Below are 18820 nucleotides of genomic sequence, written 5' to 3' on the forward strand. Positions count from 1 at the left end.
GTAGATCATTGGATAGCTTCAAGTCTTGGGAGTAATCATATTGATGTGACAGTTAAGAAAAATGCTCTAATGCCTCTCCTTAGAATGCTAAGGAAGTTCAGCATGACCTCCATGTATCTATCAACTTCTATGGATGCACCATTGAAAGCTTCCTATCTGGGTGTACCACAAGGTGGTATGTGAGCTGCTCTGTCTAAAATTGGAAGAAACAGAAGGTGGTGAATGTAATTACAAACCTCCCTTTTCTTCCCATCAACAATCTTCCATTGCCTAGGAAAGGCAGCCAACATACTGAGAGATCAATCCAACCCCTGCTACATTCTTCTCATGTTGGAGAAGATTCAAAAGTGTGAAGTTACACATTAAAAGGCTCATAATTAGTTTCTTCCCCATATGTATCAAACTCTTGAATGAATCTCACAATAGTGTTTCCACACTCCCCTCGCTATGTACTAGACTAGTACAAAGTGTACTGCTCTTTGGATGCTAGAGTTGACTTGCTTGACTACTCGCAGAAGAGGCCCATCTTTTTGTATTGGGTATAATGCGACAATAAATGTGAACTTTGGCATAGCAACTTTGTGAGATATCAAAACTGGTCTCTTGGATATTCTAACTTGTTCTTTTCTGCTGGTGTTAAGTTTCATTGCTAAGGACCCAATCTCTCTAAAGTTGCTTAACTGTGACAGGCAGTCGTTAAGCAAGATATCTTTCACATTTTTTAGATGTGAATTAAACCTCCAGGTGTCTACAAATTTGCTTAAACTAGTGACATGAATGTCAAAATAAATAAGAAAATTACTCATGTTCTTTAACATTTGTGATATGAAGTGTGAAAGCATTGTCAATTACTCAATTACTGTAAAAAAGGTGGAGAGAGAATTGTGGTTTAATCAATGAGCAATGCAAATGTAAATGACTCATTCATTGTCAGGCTCCGAGGCAAGCTAGGAAATGGCTTCATCCTACAGGCTGTGAGATTTATGAACAGTATCTTTTCACTAAATAAATCATCCTAAAATATTTACATATTTATTTTAAATTTTATCTTTATGCATATATGTGATTATCTTGTGTGTGTATATGTGTGTGTGTGTGTGTGTCACATGCACATGTGCATGGTTTGGAGAAACACTGTTTTGTCTGATTGTATGTACAGTCAGATGATAATAAACTTGAACTTGGCATGGGTTAACTATGTTGCTATAAAACTGTAGATCACCTCAACGCAGAAACAGGCCCTTTGGCCCCTCTAGTCTGTGACAAACTATTTTTCTGCCTAGTCCTAATGATTGCACCTGGAATATAGCCCTCCATACCCCTTCCATTCCATATACCTATCCAATTTTTTCTTAAATGTCAAAATTGAGCCTACATTCAGCAGATGGTGGCTTGTTCCACGCTCTCACCACTCTCTGCACTTTGTTTAATATGAAGATTTGAAAATTGCAAATATACAAGATGCTTTAATTTGAAAAACAATTGAAGATTTTGTTTTTTGGAAGGTTGGAGATTTAAATATAATTTTCTGGCAGTAGTTTTATGTTCAAATAAGGTTTGGGAGTTCAAATAAGGTTCAAATAATGTTAAAATACAGGCTGCTCTGTATTCTGATCTATTTGGGATTGTCCATATTTGACTAATTTAGCTGTGTAAAGTACCATGTTTTTTCCTCTTGATGGCTTACCTTTTAAGTTACAGCATTATGGATTTTCACAAATGTTTGCATATAATTGTAATGCTATTACTGTTTATAGTAAAATTTCCATTTGAATCTAATTACATTATAAAAATATTTTAGCAGTACAACTAGAACATTTTCAGCTATATTGCAATAATTTAAATATCTGTGTGTATGAGATAAATTATTAATTTACATGATATATTTGGGTGCAATTACAAACAATAGAGCCAAAAAAAAATTGTAAAAAATAAAATATTGTGGTAATGTGATAGAGAATGAGCTTTTCAAATCATTTGAAGAAGAAGAATTGGAAAGCTTTCTTCAAATACTCTTCTTCTCCACATTTCATTATGTGAGTTTCTCATGTTTCTTCATTTCTCCTTCCCATTACTTTTGCAATCTTGCTGTTCTTGATGCCAGGTTCATTTGCATATTTATAATATCGCAAAGAAAATTCAGCTTCAACTATGGTTTAGTCTGTCTTTATATTGAACTAGAGTAACCTATGGGGCATTATCATCTTCATTGGAAGAGCACAGTCAGTGTGAATCAGTAACATCTCCTCCTCGCTGATAACACAGATTCACCTCCAGGATGTGTGCTTAGCCCACTGCTCTACTCTCTAAACCTATGACTGTGTGGCTAGCGACAATTCAAAAGCCATCTACAAATTTTCTGATGGTACCACATTCATTGGCAGAATCACAGACAGCAATGAGGAAGCATACAGGAGTGGGATAGATGAGCTATTTGAGTAGCATCACAATAATAACCTTGCACTCAACATTAGCAAAATTAAGGAATTGATTGTGTACTTCACAAAGGGGAAACCAGGAGGACACCAACCAGCTTTCATCAAAGGTTCAACAGTGAAAAGGATTAAAAAAAAACCTGGGTGTCATTTTCTCTGAAGATCTATCCTGGATCCTCTATGTCGATTCAATCATGAAGAAGGCTCGCCAGTGACTAAACTTTGTTAGGTGTTTGACTAGATTTGCTATGTCACCAAACATTTGCACTTCTACAGGTGTACCGTAGAGAGCATTTTGACTGGTTGCATCCGTGTCTGGTGTGGAAGTGTCTAGTATGGAAGTGCCAATGCACAGGACAGAAAGGGCCTACAGAAAGTGGTGATTAAAAACGCAATGCTGGAGAAACTCAGCAGGTCAAACAGCATACTTTATATAGCAAGAATTTGTGCTTGAATCCTTTATCGAAAAATGTTGGCAGGTGTCCAAACAAAATGGTAGGGGTAGGGGAGGAGCACAATCCCAAAGGCAGGAGCTAATAGATGAATAAGGGAGGAAGGGCATGGTGAATAGAGAGGGAAGCGGGTGGAGAGATAAAGAAAAGAAGTCAAGGTGAAAGGGAGAGAATGGAGAGTCGGTTAGCAGAAACTGGAGATGTCAATTTTTTTTGGAATATTTTAGTTTTATCTGTACATCTTTGGCTTGGCTTCGCGGACGAAGATTTATGGAGGGGGTAAAAAGTCCACGTCAGCTGCAGGCTCGTTTGTGGCTGACAAGTCTGATGCGGGACAGGCAGACACGATTGCAGCGGTTGCAAGGGAAAATTGGTTGGTTGGGGTTGGGTGTTGGGTTTTTCCTCCTTTGCCTTTTGTCAGTGAGGTGGGCTCTGCGGTCTTCTTCAAAGGAGGTTGCTGCCCGCCAAACTGTGAGGCGCCAAGATGCACGGTTTGAGGCGTTATCAGCCCACTGGCGGTGGTCAATGTGGCAGGCACCAAGACTTGTACCTTTTCTTTGGTGCACCTCTGTCACGGTGGCCAGTGGAGAGCTCGCCATATAACATGATCTTGGGAAGGCGATGGTCCTCCATTCTGGAGACGTGACCCATCCAGCGCAGCTGGATCTTCAGCAGCGTGGACTCGATGCTGTCGACCTCTGCCATCTCGAGTACTTCGACGTTAGGGGTGTAAGCGCTCCAATGGATGTTGAGTATGGAGCGGAGACAACGCTGGTGGAAGCGTTCTAGTCATGTAGTCATGTAGTCATAACAAAATACGAAGTACGATAATCAAATATTAATATCAGATCTATTTTACATGATGGTATAATCCGCACCCCCCTCCTCCCAAGAATAAATCCCCAAGTGAAAGAAGGAAAGTAATAGGTGAAAGAAGAAAGAAGCAAGAAAAAAAATAAAAGGGAGAAAAACAGACCTGATTGCCAAGAAGACACTGCCTACCACACAGTTCTAACCATTTACATTTTTAATTCTTCCAAGGAAGTTAATGAGGTTAATCACAATTTGTAAATATGGACGCCAAATTTTCAAAAATACATCATTTATATCTTAAGTTAGAGGTAATTTTCTCAAAGGGAACGCAATGGTCCATTTCTGCGTTTCATCACTCCATGTCTAGATTAGAATCTGATTTCCAAGTTACTGCTATGCATTTTCTTGCTACTTCTAACACAATCTTTACAAATTCTTTTTGATATATAGTTAATTTCAATTTTGTTCTTATCCCTACAATATTGCTAAGTAAAAATAACATTGGATTTTGTGGAAATTTAATTTCTGAAACCTGTTCTTCAAAAAAAATTCCCAAATTTATCCCAAAAGGTCTCACTTTAGGGCAGGACCAAATAGAACATAAAAAAGAACCCATCTCCTGGCCACATCTAAAATATTGATCTGATAAATTTGACTTCAATTAATTTAATTTTTGCGATGGAAGACATAATTGATGTAGAAAATTATACTGAACTCATCTATATCTAACATTTATTGTATTTGTCTTATTATCTCAATGTAGCTCCAAACAATTTTGTTCATCAATATTAATATTTAAATCCGCCTTCCATCTCTGTCTGGACCTATGGGTCCCCTGCTTAGGAGTTCCCTTTTGCAATAAACTGAACATGGCTGAAGTAAATTTCTTTGTGTCTATTACAAATCAACATCTCCACGTCACTAAATTTTGGTATAGACATTGGACCCAATTTATCTCTTAAGTATGCTCTTAGTTGATAATAACAGAAAAGTGTATTATTTTGTATCCCATACTTATTTTTAATTGCTTGAATAATATTAAATTCCCTCCATCATAGCAATCTTCTATATATCTAATTCCTTTATGAAACCAAATATTTAAAAATTGATTATCCATTGTAAATGGAATAAGTCTATTTTGAGTCAGAGGCATTTTAGATAACATAACCCCTACCACTCCCCCTCCGATTCCAATTTCAGTATTTATCTTATTCCAGGTATTAATCAAATGTTTCAACAAAAGGGGTTCCCCTCTCACCAGATATTAATGTATGTTCTCATTTGTCCATAAAATATTCTGGTATTCTCTCCTATTTTATCAATTTCTATCTTAATCCATGCCAACTTCGAGTATTATGGAACACGCATGCGTGTGATGTCAAATAACAGCTTTGTATCGTGGGTCACAGTAAAACCATTTTAAATTAAATAAAGAACTCAAAGGATTAACCACATCTTGTGTAAGTGTGTTCTACAGTGGGAGGAATATACAACAAATTGGCGACAAGGATAAAAGTAAGTGTTATCTATCCCACACTCCAAATGTTGGAGGGAGAGAACAGAAGATTTTAAACTGAAACTACAATGACCTTGAGGTGCTCATTCACAATGAAACAAAGGAAAAGCCAAAAATGACAGAAGGACGTTTTGAAGAGAAAACTGGGATGAATATGTTGAAAGATTCAATTTGTTCTATACCACCTGGGGAAATAAAAGAGATACAGAGGAAATTTTAAGAAAACAAGCAACATTTCTAAGCGAGGTGGGAAGCAGGACATATAGCCTGATAAAATCCCTAGCGGCGCCCAAAAGCCCAGAATCTATGTCGTATACTGCTTTGTGTGCCATAGTGAGAGGTAATCTGTCCCCAAGACCAATAGTGACAGCAGAAAGATACCAGTTTTGGATTAGAAAGCAGAAACCAGGCAAAACCATGAACTAATATATGGCTGAATTGCATAGGTTATCCAAAAAATGTGGGTTTGGAATATTCTTAAATGAAGCTTTAAAGGACATGCTGGTCATCGGTTTTACCGACCGCAACACATTGATGCTGCATGTGAAATAGCACTGAGTTTTGAATTGGCCAACCACAACCAGAGTATTATACAAGGAGAGCAGCGGGAACATCAAATAAAGGAAATGGAATGCTGAGATTGTTTCTGTTGCAGAAAAAGTAATCACAATCTGGATAACTTTCTTCAAAACAAAACAAATGTTACAAAGAGGGGCACCTTAATTCCAGAGCCCAAAGAAAATAAGCAAAAAGAGGATCACCCCTAGAATGGAAATCAAATTGAGAAATAAAACACGCAAGGTGAGGAACCTCAAGGAAGAAGAGGAAAGTTCTGACAAAAGTTTGAGCAATGACCCAAATGGCTCTAAAGAGGGCAAGGTGCTGGAAGTAATGTGTGTTAATAATGCGACAAACTGCATTTCGGAAAGATTGATTCCTGTTAACATTAACAATGAACCAGTTCGGATGGAACTGGATGCAGTGTCCTTAAATGCCAAGGAGCTTAAAAATAAGAGTATAACCCAACCTCAAGGTGGGACAATCCGACATGGTGTTGAAAACAGTCACTGGAGAGAAAATCAAAACTGGAAAAATGCAAGGTAGACATCGAATATAAGGGACAAACATCTAAAAGATTATCCCTTTACATCGTAGACACAAAGGGACCCGCTTTGTTTGGAGAGACTGGATGTCACGAGCCCAATTGGATTGGAAGGACATTGGGGCAATAACAAATGTATGGACTGAGCCAGAACAAAAACCAAAACTGGACCAAGTGCTCCAAAAGTTGGATTTTCGCCGGGCCTTTTCCAAATACTATACGTTCACACCAGACTGCACTTGAAACCAGAGGCCAAACCCAAATTCTTGAAACCAAGGAAGGTTCCTTTTGCAATGAAGAAGGGAATTGAAGCTGAACACAACAGACTGGAAAATGAAGGAATCATTGAGAAACTCCAGTACAGCAATTGGACCGCCTCGATAATTCATGTTAGAAATTTGAATTTGTGATGACGATAAGGTCATCATTAATCAATCTCTGCAAGTACCCCCAACATCCAATTCCCAGAACAGAAGACTTGTTTCAAACATTGAATGGTGGGAAGAAGTTCATGAAATTGGTTTTGTCACAAATGTATCAGCAAGTTGAATTGGATTCTGAGTTGAGAAAATATGTGGCAATCAATACTCACTTAGGATTGTTCATGTATACCAGAATTCCAAATGGATTATCAGCAGCACCTGCAATATTTCAATTGATAATGGATAAATTGTTGCACAGAAGAAATGTGGGATGGTTACCTGGATGATATTATTGTTACTGGTTGCAATGACGCGGAGAACTTGGCAAACCTGGAAAAAATACTAACCTGACTGAAGGAAGCCAAAGTCAGACTACGTCAGGACGCATGTGTGTTTATTGTACCCTTAGTAACATATTTTGGATTTACAATCGACACTGAAGGAGTCCGGATAAACACAGCAGGTACAGAGAAAACTTTCAAGCAATTGAAGAAAATGATGACCTCTAAAGATAATGCTCTCGTTCACTACGACCCAGGCAAAGAAGTGACGCTGGTGGTTGATGCATTACCAGTGGGCTTAGGAGCAGTATTGTCACAGGTCACAGAAAAAGGAGAACAATCTGTAGCTTATACATCTCGCTCTTCAACACCCTGTGAACAGAATTATGCACAACTGGATAATTTTTGGTGTCAAAAGATTTCATCAATAGTAGAAAGTTCATCTTAGTGACAGACAACAAACTGGTGAGTTTAATCTTAATACCTGTCCCAACCCAAATCTTTCCAACACCATAAAGAAAAAGTCCCATTCTAATCTGTCAGTCTTTTACACATCTAAAGCCACTGCCACACTTAAATCTCTTCTCTTTTGTGCCAAATGTATTATATTAAGTAGTCTAGTTACATTATCTGCAGACTGTCTCTTTTTTTACAACCCCTGTCTGATCTATATTTATCAGCTTTAGTAAAACTTTTGTCAGCCTTTTCACTAATTTTTTTGCAATAATCTTATAATCTGTGTTAAACAATGTGATAGGCCTATATGACAATGGTTTTAAATGATTTTTTTTTGTATTACTGTTATTATTGCTCTGGAAAAAGATTCCAGAAGAGTGTGTATTTCTGTTGCCTGACCTAATACCTCCTTAAAAGTAGGGATCAACGTCTTAAAATTATTTATAAAACTCAAATGGAAAACCATCTTCTCCCAGAGATTAATTGCTTTGTAATGAGCTCAATGCCTCTCTCACCTCTGTTAGAGTAAAGGGGGCATTCAATTCTACTTCCTCTTCCAAACTTAACCTTGGTAACTTTATTTGTGACAAAATGTTTTCTACTTTATTATCGTCTCGTTGCGACTCCGATTGATATAACTTAGAATAAAAGCTTCATTAATTTCTTGAGGTTTGTAAGTCATTACATTCAAATCTGTCTTAATTGCATTAATTGTTCATGAGACTTTTTCTGCTTTCAACTACCTAGAAAGGACCTTGTGGGCAGCCCTCTTACCTATCTCATAAAATCTGTTTAGTTCTCATTACTGCTTTCTCTGTTCTGTATGTTTGTAATGTATTATATTGAAGTTTCTTATTGATAAGTTGTCTTCATTTCTCCTCATAAGTCCACCTTTGCAAATCTTTTTCTAAATTTATTATCTATTTCTACAATTGTTCTACTTCTTTCATATCCTTTTTTAATTTTAGAAGTATTTAGAAGTATAACTCTTAAGTATGCTTTCATCGCATCCCATAAAATAAATTTATTATGAACAGAATTCAAATGGTCTAAAAAAAATTGTACTTGCCTTCTGACAAAATCACAAAACTCTGGTCTTTTCAATACCATTGAATTAAACTGATTTTTTTTCTTTATCCGACCTTGTACGTGTCATTAACAAAAGGAAATGCTCGATAAAATTCTTGGTTTATAATCAACTTTGTTAATTCTACTTTGAGATGTCAATGTTAATGCCATCTGGTTGGAGTGTGTCCGGGTGGAAAATCAAGTGTTGTTCCTCCAAGTTATGGGTGGTCTTGGTGGGCTAGAACATGAGGCCATGGGAGATCCTTGTCACCGATGCTGTCAGAGCGATAGTGCTCACTGAACTGATTTTCTAGTCTGCGCCCAGACTCTGATGTGGAGAATGCCACAAAGGGATGCAGTAGATCACTCTCTTGGATACACAAGTGACGTGTTGCTTCACTTGAAAGGCCTTTCTGGGGTTCCAAATTGTGGTGAGGGAGCAGGTGTGGGAGCAAGTGTTGCACTTCCTGTGGTCAAAGGGGAAGGTGCCAATGGGGTCAATTGGTGGGGAGGGAGGAGTGCACAAGGGAGTCATAGAGGGAGCAGTCCCTATGGAAGGCAGAGAGGGGAGAAGAAGGGAAGGTGTGTCTGGTAGTGGGACCATGGTGCCGGAAATCATGGAGGTTTTTGGATGCGGAGGCTGGTGGGGTGACAGGTAAGGACGTGGAATCCTGTATTTGTTGTGTCTGGGGGGCAGGGCAGATGAGCGGGAAATGGAGGAGATGTGGGTGAGAGCTGAGTTGATGGTGGTGGAGGGGAAGCCACCTTTGTGAAAGAAGGCAGACATTTCAGATGATCTGAACTGGAAGACCTCATCTTTGGAACAGATGCAGTGGAGATAGAGAAATTGTGAAAAGGGAATAGAATCCATGCAGGGGACTGAGTGTGTAGAAGTGTAGTTGAGGTCGTTATTGGATTGGAGTTAGTGGGTCTAAAATATGTTGGTGGAAACCTTGGCTCCCAGGATGGCTTGGGGCTCAAGCCCAAAACGTTGATTATGTATCTTTATCTTTGCAACCCTGCTGAGTTGCTCCAGAATTGTGTTTTTACTTCATCTATGATGTCTGCAGACTTTCGTGTTTTACTGCAGAAAGTTGTAAACTTGCCCAAATAATACCCATCATGGGCATTAGTTTTCACTCAATTAATGACATTATATGAATCGGTGTCTCAAGAAAGTAGTCTCTATCATCAAGGACCTTCACCACCCAGGCCATGCCTTCTTACTGCTATCATCAGGAAGGTGATACAGGAGGCTGAAGACAAACACCCAGTGGTGCAAGAACAGCTTATTTCCCTTCCGCCATCTGATTTCTGAATGGACAATGAATCACAGACACTACCTCACTTCTCTTCTTTTGCACTAATTTACTTATTTTTAAAAATGTAATTTATAGCAATTTTTGCATCTGTAATGCTGGCACAAAACAATGAATTTCATGACACATGTTCATGACACATGTTCATGACAGTAAATTCCGATTCTGCCTTTTATTTTGTTTACTTAATTATATGCATATAAACTAATGATCAGATTGATATCATAACTAAATTATTTTGAGTGTTACTTTCTATCCATTTCATTTTAGTCCAAAAGCAAGTATAAATTATACAGACTAATGATCTTACAATTTAACCAACAAATGAAGGTGCATGAGCATTTATCAAGTCATTTCTGTAGCTAAATCCTTGTAAATATTTTGTGGTATGATTTTATATATGCTCTTTATTCTAAAGTTTTGTTATTTACTGACATTTATTTTGACATCTAAATCACAAGGTTAAAGATCAGATTGGTGACCTTAGCAAAACATATCATCCCAGTTTGAGGTTTTTTTGTTTTGTTATGTTTACCATTAATTCCCCATAGTTTTGTGTTCTTCCTTAGATTCCAATGGGTTGTACTTGGGAAAAGTCTTTCCCCATGTGAGCTTTTCTAGTATTTTTCTAAAAGTTGCAATATTGATGTTGAATGTCAAAGTTTGAATAATGTATCCCAGGGTAACATTAACATTTCAACAATCTTTGTGAATACATCAGAAATAACATTTCTTTCACATTGATATTTGTTTGGTAGTAAAGCTACCAAACCAGATGTTTGTCTTGGAGCATAATTACGTGAGAAAAAAATCCAAGAAAATTTTTTACTGAATGGATTCCACGAGTGTTAGGACAGGATAAATTCCCTCACGAGTGTTAGGACAGGATAAATTCCCTGAAGGTTTAATACTGGAACGTGCTTATAGAGTTTTAAGAAGAAAATCTTTTTCAGGACAGAATCCAAGATCTGTTTTGATCCGTTGTTTAAACTATTGTGACAGAGAGACAATTTTACGTATGGCTATTAGAAATGCCCAGCAAAATAGATCTCCTTTGATGGTTCAGAATAATCCTGTTTTCTTCTATCAAGATTTGAGTCAAGAAATTATGTTTCAACGATGCAAATTTAATTCTGTGAAAGAATGGTTGTGGAAAAAAAGACATAAGGGAACATTCAGGTATTCTGCAGTACTGAAGATTTTTTAGGGTGGAAATTAGCCAAAGTTCTTTGACAATCCTAAAGAGGTTATGGACTTTGCTCAGTCTCTACCAATCATGCAGTTTCAGGAACGATGTAGTCTTTCAAGGTCTCCAAAGAGAGTAGAGATGTAAGGTGGGATCCAGTTTTTTAAAAGAAACGGAAGCAATGGTGACCGAAGTGGTAACGTTAATTTAAAAAAATAAATCTTTTATCTTTTTTTTGAGAAGAGTTTAAATAGTGTAAATAATGATGATAGTTTAATGAAATGGGAGTTGGGAGAGGGAACTGGGTGGGCACTAGTTTCCAGAAGTCATCAGCTACCTGTGAGTTATCTCACACCCAATATTTTGGGGGAGTTACCGCTTTGGGCGGTTTAAACAGGAGGAGGTAGTTGTGACCTCTGACCTGTTTTTTTTTTCTTTTTAATTTTTGGGTTAAGAAGTGAAGGTTTTTTTATTATTTTTTTTAAATAAATAATTTTTTTAAACTCTTTTTGTTTTCTGATTGTAATTGAGAGGGAATTAGGAGGTTTTATTTTCTCTCTTTTTTCTCTTTTTTTGGGGGGGTTTCTCTCTTTTTTCTTTCTTTTTTAAGAGGATGATGTCACAGAAGATAATAAGTCAAAAATTGAGGATGTTGAATTAGATGATCAGGAAGATGAGGGGAAAGGTGATAAGAAGAAAAAGAAGAAAATTAAGTACAAATACATTGAGGGAGAAGAGTTTAATAAAATTAAGTTAATTTTGATAGAGAATTTTGAAGATGTTATAAATGAAGAATATGGAGAATTTTATAAGAGTTTGAACTTTTTTCTTTTTTTATATAAGGGGAGGGGAAGGGAATAAAAAGTTTATCTGATTGTTTTTCTCAGGGATGTTTTCTCTCGATGAATTATAAAGGAAACTTGGTATTAATGGAAATTCTGTATTTATGTATTATTAATTATGATTTTTTTGAATAACAGATATGTGGTTGATATATAATTTTAATATTTGAACTTAGTTTTAAAGTGGATTTCATTTGTTAAATACATGTATTATGTTTGATTTAAATATATGTTTAAGGGTATTATTTTAGTATTGATATTTTTTTTGTTGTTAGTAATTTTTTTAGTTGTTAAGTTTTATCCTTTTTTTGTGTGGGGTTTTTTCTATTTTACAATATTGTTAATTAATTCTTCACTCTTTATTTTGGGGGGAGGGTTGGACTAATTTTAAATTAGATGATTAATGTTGTGTTATAATTATTGGGGGGGTTAATTTGTGTAGTTTAATGATGTAGTATTCTAATTTTTATTATCTTATTTTTTATTATTTCTTTAAATGTAATTTTTATTTTATTCATGTCATAAAATTTTAAATAAAGTTTAAAAAAAAAACCATTTAATGTTTATCATTTTCTATTTTGTACACTTTAGCAACAAATTATTTTGATTACATATTGGCTAGTAGCTGAAACATGCTTCTGTCAAGTTTATAACCAATCTGACTATTTTGATAACTAGTATCGTATAGATATCAGGACTATTTAATAAATTTCTTACTGAGGAAATATAATTGAAGTTTTAGGTTAATTTTTGGTGATGCATATAAAATATTACAGTAGAAATTCAAAAATCCAGATGCCAGTAATGTGGACCACTTGAGAATCTGGACTTTTTGAAAACACTCAAACTTTTTAAATTTAGCAGGTTTTTGTGTGCTTGTGTGTCACAGATGCACAGCAGCATTTTTCTTTAGAACTGCTTGTTTTGATAAATGAAGCATGCTGTATTTACTAATGAATAAACTAAGAAAATGTACCTGTTCATCTTTTCTTTACTCCTCCTTAAATTTGCCAGAAAATCTAGACCAACCCAATCCCTGAGCAGTCCAGATTTTCGACCTCTACTGTAGTTTATATTGATGTGACTGTCTGATCTGGGAATGGAGATGGTAGGCAACACATTTCTTTTTGTTTTTGAAAGTTATTGATTGCAAAGCAGTAGTGAATATGGCAGTTTGTGCAAGTGTTGAAAATGATTATATGTAGTGGCAGCTACCCTGCTCCTGAAAGAACAGACACAACCAGAGGGGTTGAGCTCAGTGAGCAGACTAGTTTATTGCAGGCTGCTGGGTTGCACTTATACTCCCAGCCCGGAACTGGCTGAGAACCGCGCTGGAGGGGGCTGACGTCATCCGGGCGTCACGTGGTCCCCCAGCGCGGGCTTCTGAGCCCTGTGCTGGAAGGAAGGGAAACCCCCAATTGAGCCGCCACACAGCCCACCCCAGAACCAGCGCCAATGTCCTTTTTTGCCGGCAGCCTCGCTTCTTGGACTGGGCTACGACCACAGGCTCGGTGAGATCGAGGTGCACTGGCTTCAGCCTGTCCGTGGTAAACAGCTCCCGTCTGCCGCCAATGTCCACCACGAACTTAGAGACGGAACACTCTACAACCCTGTATGGCCCCTTGTACGGTCGCTGCAGAGTTGCCGTGGTTGGACCCCGCTGAACAAAAACTTACTCCGCGGAAAGCAGTTCGTGAGACGGGCGGGTGCCATGCCTGGGCGGCGGTGGGGGTTCGAACGAGTTCAAGCGTGCCTTGAGGTGAGGAAGTAGTTCGTGCGGTGACCACTGGGGATTGTGAGGTGCATTGACGAACTCACCAGGTAGTGCCAGCGGTGCAGCATAGACCAGCTCAGCTGATGACGCCTGCAGATCTTCCTTGGGTGTGGAACAGATACCCAGGAGCACCCAAAGCTGTTCGTCCACCCAGTTGGGACTGGTGAGGTGGGCCATGAGTGCCGTCTTAAGGTGGCAGTGCAGATATTCAACCAGTCCATTGGCCTGTGGGTGGTAGGCTGTGGTGCAGTGTAGCTGGATCCCCAACCTGTTGGCAAGCTGTGCCCAGAGTGCAGATGTGAACTGGGCACCCTGATCACTCGTGAAGTGACCCGGGACACCGAACCATGCAACAGTGCTTGAGAGAAGAGTCGGTGTAGGCGTCTGGCATCGGGATCGCCTTGAGTCAGCGGGTGGTGCGGACCACCATCGTAAACAGGTAACAGTTGCCCCGGGAAACTGTACGGGTGCCCTGGTGTGCCTGTGCACCTTGGACGTCTGGCAATGGGTGAATGTTTGGCCCAGCCCGCTATCTGCTTCCGCAGCCCATGCCATACAAACCGTTCTGCCACCATCCGGACTGTGGACCGGATGGACGGATGTGAAAGGTTATGGATGTGACGGAAGACCTGTCTGCGCCACTGCTGGGGAACCACTGGCCGCGGGGTGCCCATGGAGATATTGCACAGGATGGTGCCTTCGCCACTTGGAGTCGGGAAGTCTCGGAACTGCAGGCCCATAATGGCGGTCTTGAAGACCCTTGTCTCCTCATCAGACCTGGTCCTGGGGAAGCTGGTCGAAATCAAGGCCGGGCGTCAGCGCACAGATGGCCGGTCGCGAGAGTGCAACGGCAACCACATTGTCCTTCCCCGCCTTGTGCCAAATGTCGGTGGTAAATTCTGACATGAAGGAGAGGTGACGCTGCTGGCGGGTCAACCAGGGATCCTTTGCCATCGCGAGCGCCTGGGTGAGAGGTTTGTGGTCGGTGAAGATGGTAAAAGTCCTCCCCTCCAAAAAATAGCAGAAATGCCGAAGGCACTATACTTGCGTTCTGGTGGGTGGAGCAGGTGGCTGAAGAATGCCAGTGGCTTCCAATGTCCATTCACCTGCTGCTCCAGGACAGCACCGATGGCTGTGGCAGAGACATCGACAGAGAGTGCCTTATGCAGGTCGGTGTGTGGGTGGGGGAGCATGGTGGCCTTCGCGAGGGCATCCTTGGTGGCATCAAATGCGGTGCAGGCTTCTGGGTTCCAAGCAAGCGTTTTGTGCTTGGCTGCGATGAAGGCGAATAGCGGCTGCATGATGTGCGCAGCTCCCAGGATGAAGCGGTTGTAAAAATTGACCATAGCCACGAACTCCTGCAGCCCCCTGCGTGGGAACTCCCTGATAGCAGCGACCTTCACAGCGGCGGGCGTGGCTCCTTCAGCCGTGATGGTATGGTCCTGGAATTGCATGGACTCTTTTCCGAACTGGCACTTGGCCGGGTTGATGGTAAGGCTGAAGTCATCCAGCCGGGAGAAAAGGGCACGTAGGTGGGCCTTGTGTTGCGCCTGGTCCTTGCTGGCGACGAGGATGTCGTCCAAATAAATAAAGACGAAATCCAAGTCCCTGCCCACAGAGTCCATGAGGCGCTGGAAGGTCTGAGCGGCATTCTTGAGCCCAAACGGCATGCACGGGTATTCGAACAAGCCAAAGGGGATGATGATGGCTGTCTTGGGTACGTCCTCAGGGTGCACCGGGATCTGGTTATATCCGCGAACCAGGTTAACCTTGGAGAAAACCCTCGCACTGTGCAGGTTGGCCGCAAAGTCTTGGATGTGAAGGATGGGGTAACAATCAGGAACTGTTGCCTCATTGAGACGTCGATAGTCTCCGCAGGGACACCAGCCGCCGGAGGCTTTCAGGACCAGGTTGAGTGGCGAGGCCCACGGGCTGTCTGACCACCAAATGACCCCCAGTTCAAACAGGCGCGAAAACTCCTCCTTCACCACCTGGAGCTTGTCAGCCGGGAGCCGGCGTGACTTGGCATGAACCGGTGGACCCTGGGTGGGGATGTGGTGGAACACCCCGTGGCACGGCGAGGCAGCGGAGAACTGTGGCTTGAGGAGTGTCAGGAACTTGTCCAGAATTCGCTAGAACTCGTCTCTGGACGTGCTGATCACGGCCATCTGCAGTTGCTCCGAGCAGGAGGCGTCAAGGCGAATGGCCTGGAAGGTACGGACATCCACCAGGTCCCTAACTCAAATGTCCACCAGAAGCCCGTGTGCGAGTAGAAAGTCTGCACCCAGGATGGTAGTCAGGAGGGATGAGACGGTGAACCTCCATGCGAAATTTCGAAGTGGACTGTCTTGTCTCCGTACATCCAGATTGCTGTTGCGTTGGCTGCATGGAGGGGAGATCCACGAGGTCGGTTCCTGGACTTGACAGCCGTGGCCGGGATGACGCTGATATGGGCTCCAGTGTCAATAAGGAACCGCCAGCCGCTGACTGAGTCCCGCGGGTAGAGGAGACTGTGTCCTTGGCCAGCCGCCGCAGCCATTAACAGCAGCCGGCCTGGTCATTTCCCTGGAACGAGCAGGGCTGACGACACTTCCAAGCCTTGGCTCCCCAGTGCTGGTGGTAGAAGCAAAGGTCTGGAGCAGATGCTGTGGCCTTGGTTATGCTCTTGGGGGCCCATGCAGGGGCCGGATGCTCGCTGTAGCACTAGTGGTGGGCTTGGCATGGTCGTGCCCGTGCCTCGGACCTACTGGACCGCTGAGCTCTCCAGGAATCGTGCAAGCCATAGGTCTTGGGACTTCTGGACAACCTTCCTTGGGTCGGTGAAGCTCTCCCTGGGCATATGGTCGAGGAAAATGTGTTCGAAGGATGGTCAGTTGGAGTGCTCATCTCGTCCATCAGGGACCTGTCCCCCAGGACGTCAAGGTGCAGCATCCGAGTGGCACACTGGTGTTTGGATAGTCTTGATGGTCTCGTATTTGCCTTCGGCAGGTGGGTGCTGAACAAGGTGCAGCACGCATCTGGCGGTGGCCTGGTCCAGAGCAGCGACCTCATGGTAGAATTTGGTCGTGTCGGACAAAATCTGGTGGAGGTGAAACTGAGCCTCCGCGTGGCTGAACCAGGTCTCCAGCTCCTGAACCCAGAATTCAGGCAGTTTCACGGCTATAGCACTGATCCCAGGCTCGCTCATGATGGATTCAAAGACGTTTCAACCAGTCGGGGTCACCAATTGTAGCGGCAGCTACACTGCTCCTGCAATAACACACACAACCAGACGGGTTGAGCTCAGTGAGCAGACTCGTTTATTGCAGGCTGCTGGGCTCCACTTATACTCCCAGCCCAGACCTGGCTGAGAACCACGCTGGAGGGCACTGACGTCACTTGGGTGTCACGTGGTCCCCCAACGCAGGCTTCTGAGCCCCGTGCTGGAAGGAAAGGAAATTCTTCCCCCCCCCCCCGATGGCACCATTTTGGCCAGCTGCCCCGCCGCGTGGCTTACAACCGGGGCTGGTTCGCCTGCCTAGTGGTGAGCTGCCACGTATAAATAAAACATGCAGAGTTAACATCCAAGACGCTTGAGGAAAAAAATAACAGAATCTCAACCTGTCATGCATATAACTATGCACATTTTTGAAGTCTGTATGAAATGCTCTTCCACATGGAAGCATATTTCAATGAAAAAATAATTAATGATTGTAAAACATTTTCAGTTCTTTTGGCCATTGAAGAGGGATATTCAGAGATATTTAGCCAAGGAGACATATTAAAAGCCACTCTTATGAAACTATCTTTAAAACAAACTTCATGAGTTTAAACCATGCCCATACATATTTTCTTGGGTATCACAAATTTTGATGCATGGAATGAAAAAGATTGACAACATTTTGTTTTTATAAACTGGCTATTTAAAAATTGATTTGAAACAAATATTTGTTATTTTGAATATATAATTAAAAGAGAAATTTGAAGTGTGGAGAGTTTCATGAAAATACTGGTGATTCTGTATGTCTAATTGATCTTTTGCAAATGCTCCTGAGAAACAAATTTCATTCTTGGGTTAATGTGATGTCATAAAAGTTATTGAAAAAATATTTCAAGATTGGTTTTGAAATTAAGCACTCATTATTTCTAAATCTGGAATTTATGAGCCTTTGAACATTATAATTTTGAAAGAGTGGGTGTTGGCAGTCTTGAGACCAGGAAAAAATTGCTAAGGCCCTGGCAGAGATTTTTTCATCTTCCTCAGCCATTGGTGAGGTACCAGAAGACTGGAAGGCTGTTAATGTTGTCGCTTTATTTAAGAAGGGCTGGAAGAACAAGCCAGGGAACTATGAGCCAATGAATTTAATGTCAATGGAAAGTTACTGGAGGAGTTTCTCAGACAGAATCAGTCTGTATTTTGGAAGACAATTGTCAGATTAGTGATAGCAAGCATGGGCTTGTGCATTGGAATTTGTTTCTCAAGAATTTAATTAAGTTTTTAGAAGAGTTGATCAAGAAGATTGTGTGAACATCAGCAAGGTTTTTGATGTGATTCTTTTTCAAATTGGAGGCTTATGACCAGTGGTGTGCTACAGGGATCAGTGCTGGTTTTGTTGTTTGTCTCATAAATGAATGATTTGGATAAGAATGTAGGTGGCATGATTTGTATGTTTGCAGATGACATCAAAGTTGGTGCTGTGGAGGAGTACACAAAACTGCTGGAGAAACTCAGTAGGTCACACAGCATCCATAGGAATGACAAGGCTGTTGACATTTTGAGCCTGAACCCTCATGAAGGTCAACTGCCTTGTGTTTTTTTATGCATGCTGCATGACCTATTGAATTATTCCAGCTCTTTTGTATACTATACTAGATCCAAGCACCTGCAGATTTATTGTTTACCTCTGGCGGTGGAATAGACAGTAAAAAAGGTGGTTTAAAATCACAACAGGATTTAAATCAATTGGGAAAATGGGCTAAGATGAATGACAGGTTAAATTTAACTCTTAACAGGTAGGAAATGTACTCTGCTGGGAAGTTAAACCACGACAGGATTTGCAGTAAAGACAGGGCCAGGGGAGTGTTGTAGAATAGAGAGACCAAGGGATAAAAGTGCATAAATCCCTAAGAATGGCAACATAGATTGATGAGATGGTGAACAAGGTGTATGAAATG

General features: G+C 41.0%; 1 protein-coding gene across 4 annotated transcripts in view; it reads left to right on the plus strand.

Annotated features, from left to right (window-relative positions):
• Nucleotides 1-18820, plus strand: part of snrka (SNF related kinase a) — a 66194-nt gene that overhangs the window by 1715 nt on the left and 45659 nt on the right. The window contains exon 2 of one of the 4 annotated variants that reach the window (XM_069920956.1): nucleotides 12907-13000. The exons of the other annotated variants lie outside the window; for them this stretch is intronic. The gene's annotated coding sequence lies outside the window, so the exon portion shown is untranslated. The remainder of the gene's footprint in view (nucleotides 1-12906; nucleotides 13001-18820) is intronic. 4 annotated transcript variants of the gene reach the window in all.

Source organism: Narcine bancroftii, chromosome 2, assembly GCF_036971445.1.
Source record: "Narcine bancroftii isolate sNarBan1 chromosome 2, sNarBan1.hap1, whole genome shotgun sequence".
Classification (NCBI taxonomy): Eukaryota; Metazoa; Chordata; class Chondrichthyes; order Torpediniformes; family Narcinidae; genus Narcine; species Narcine bancroftii.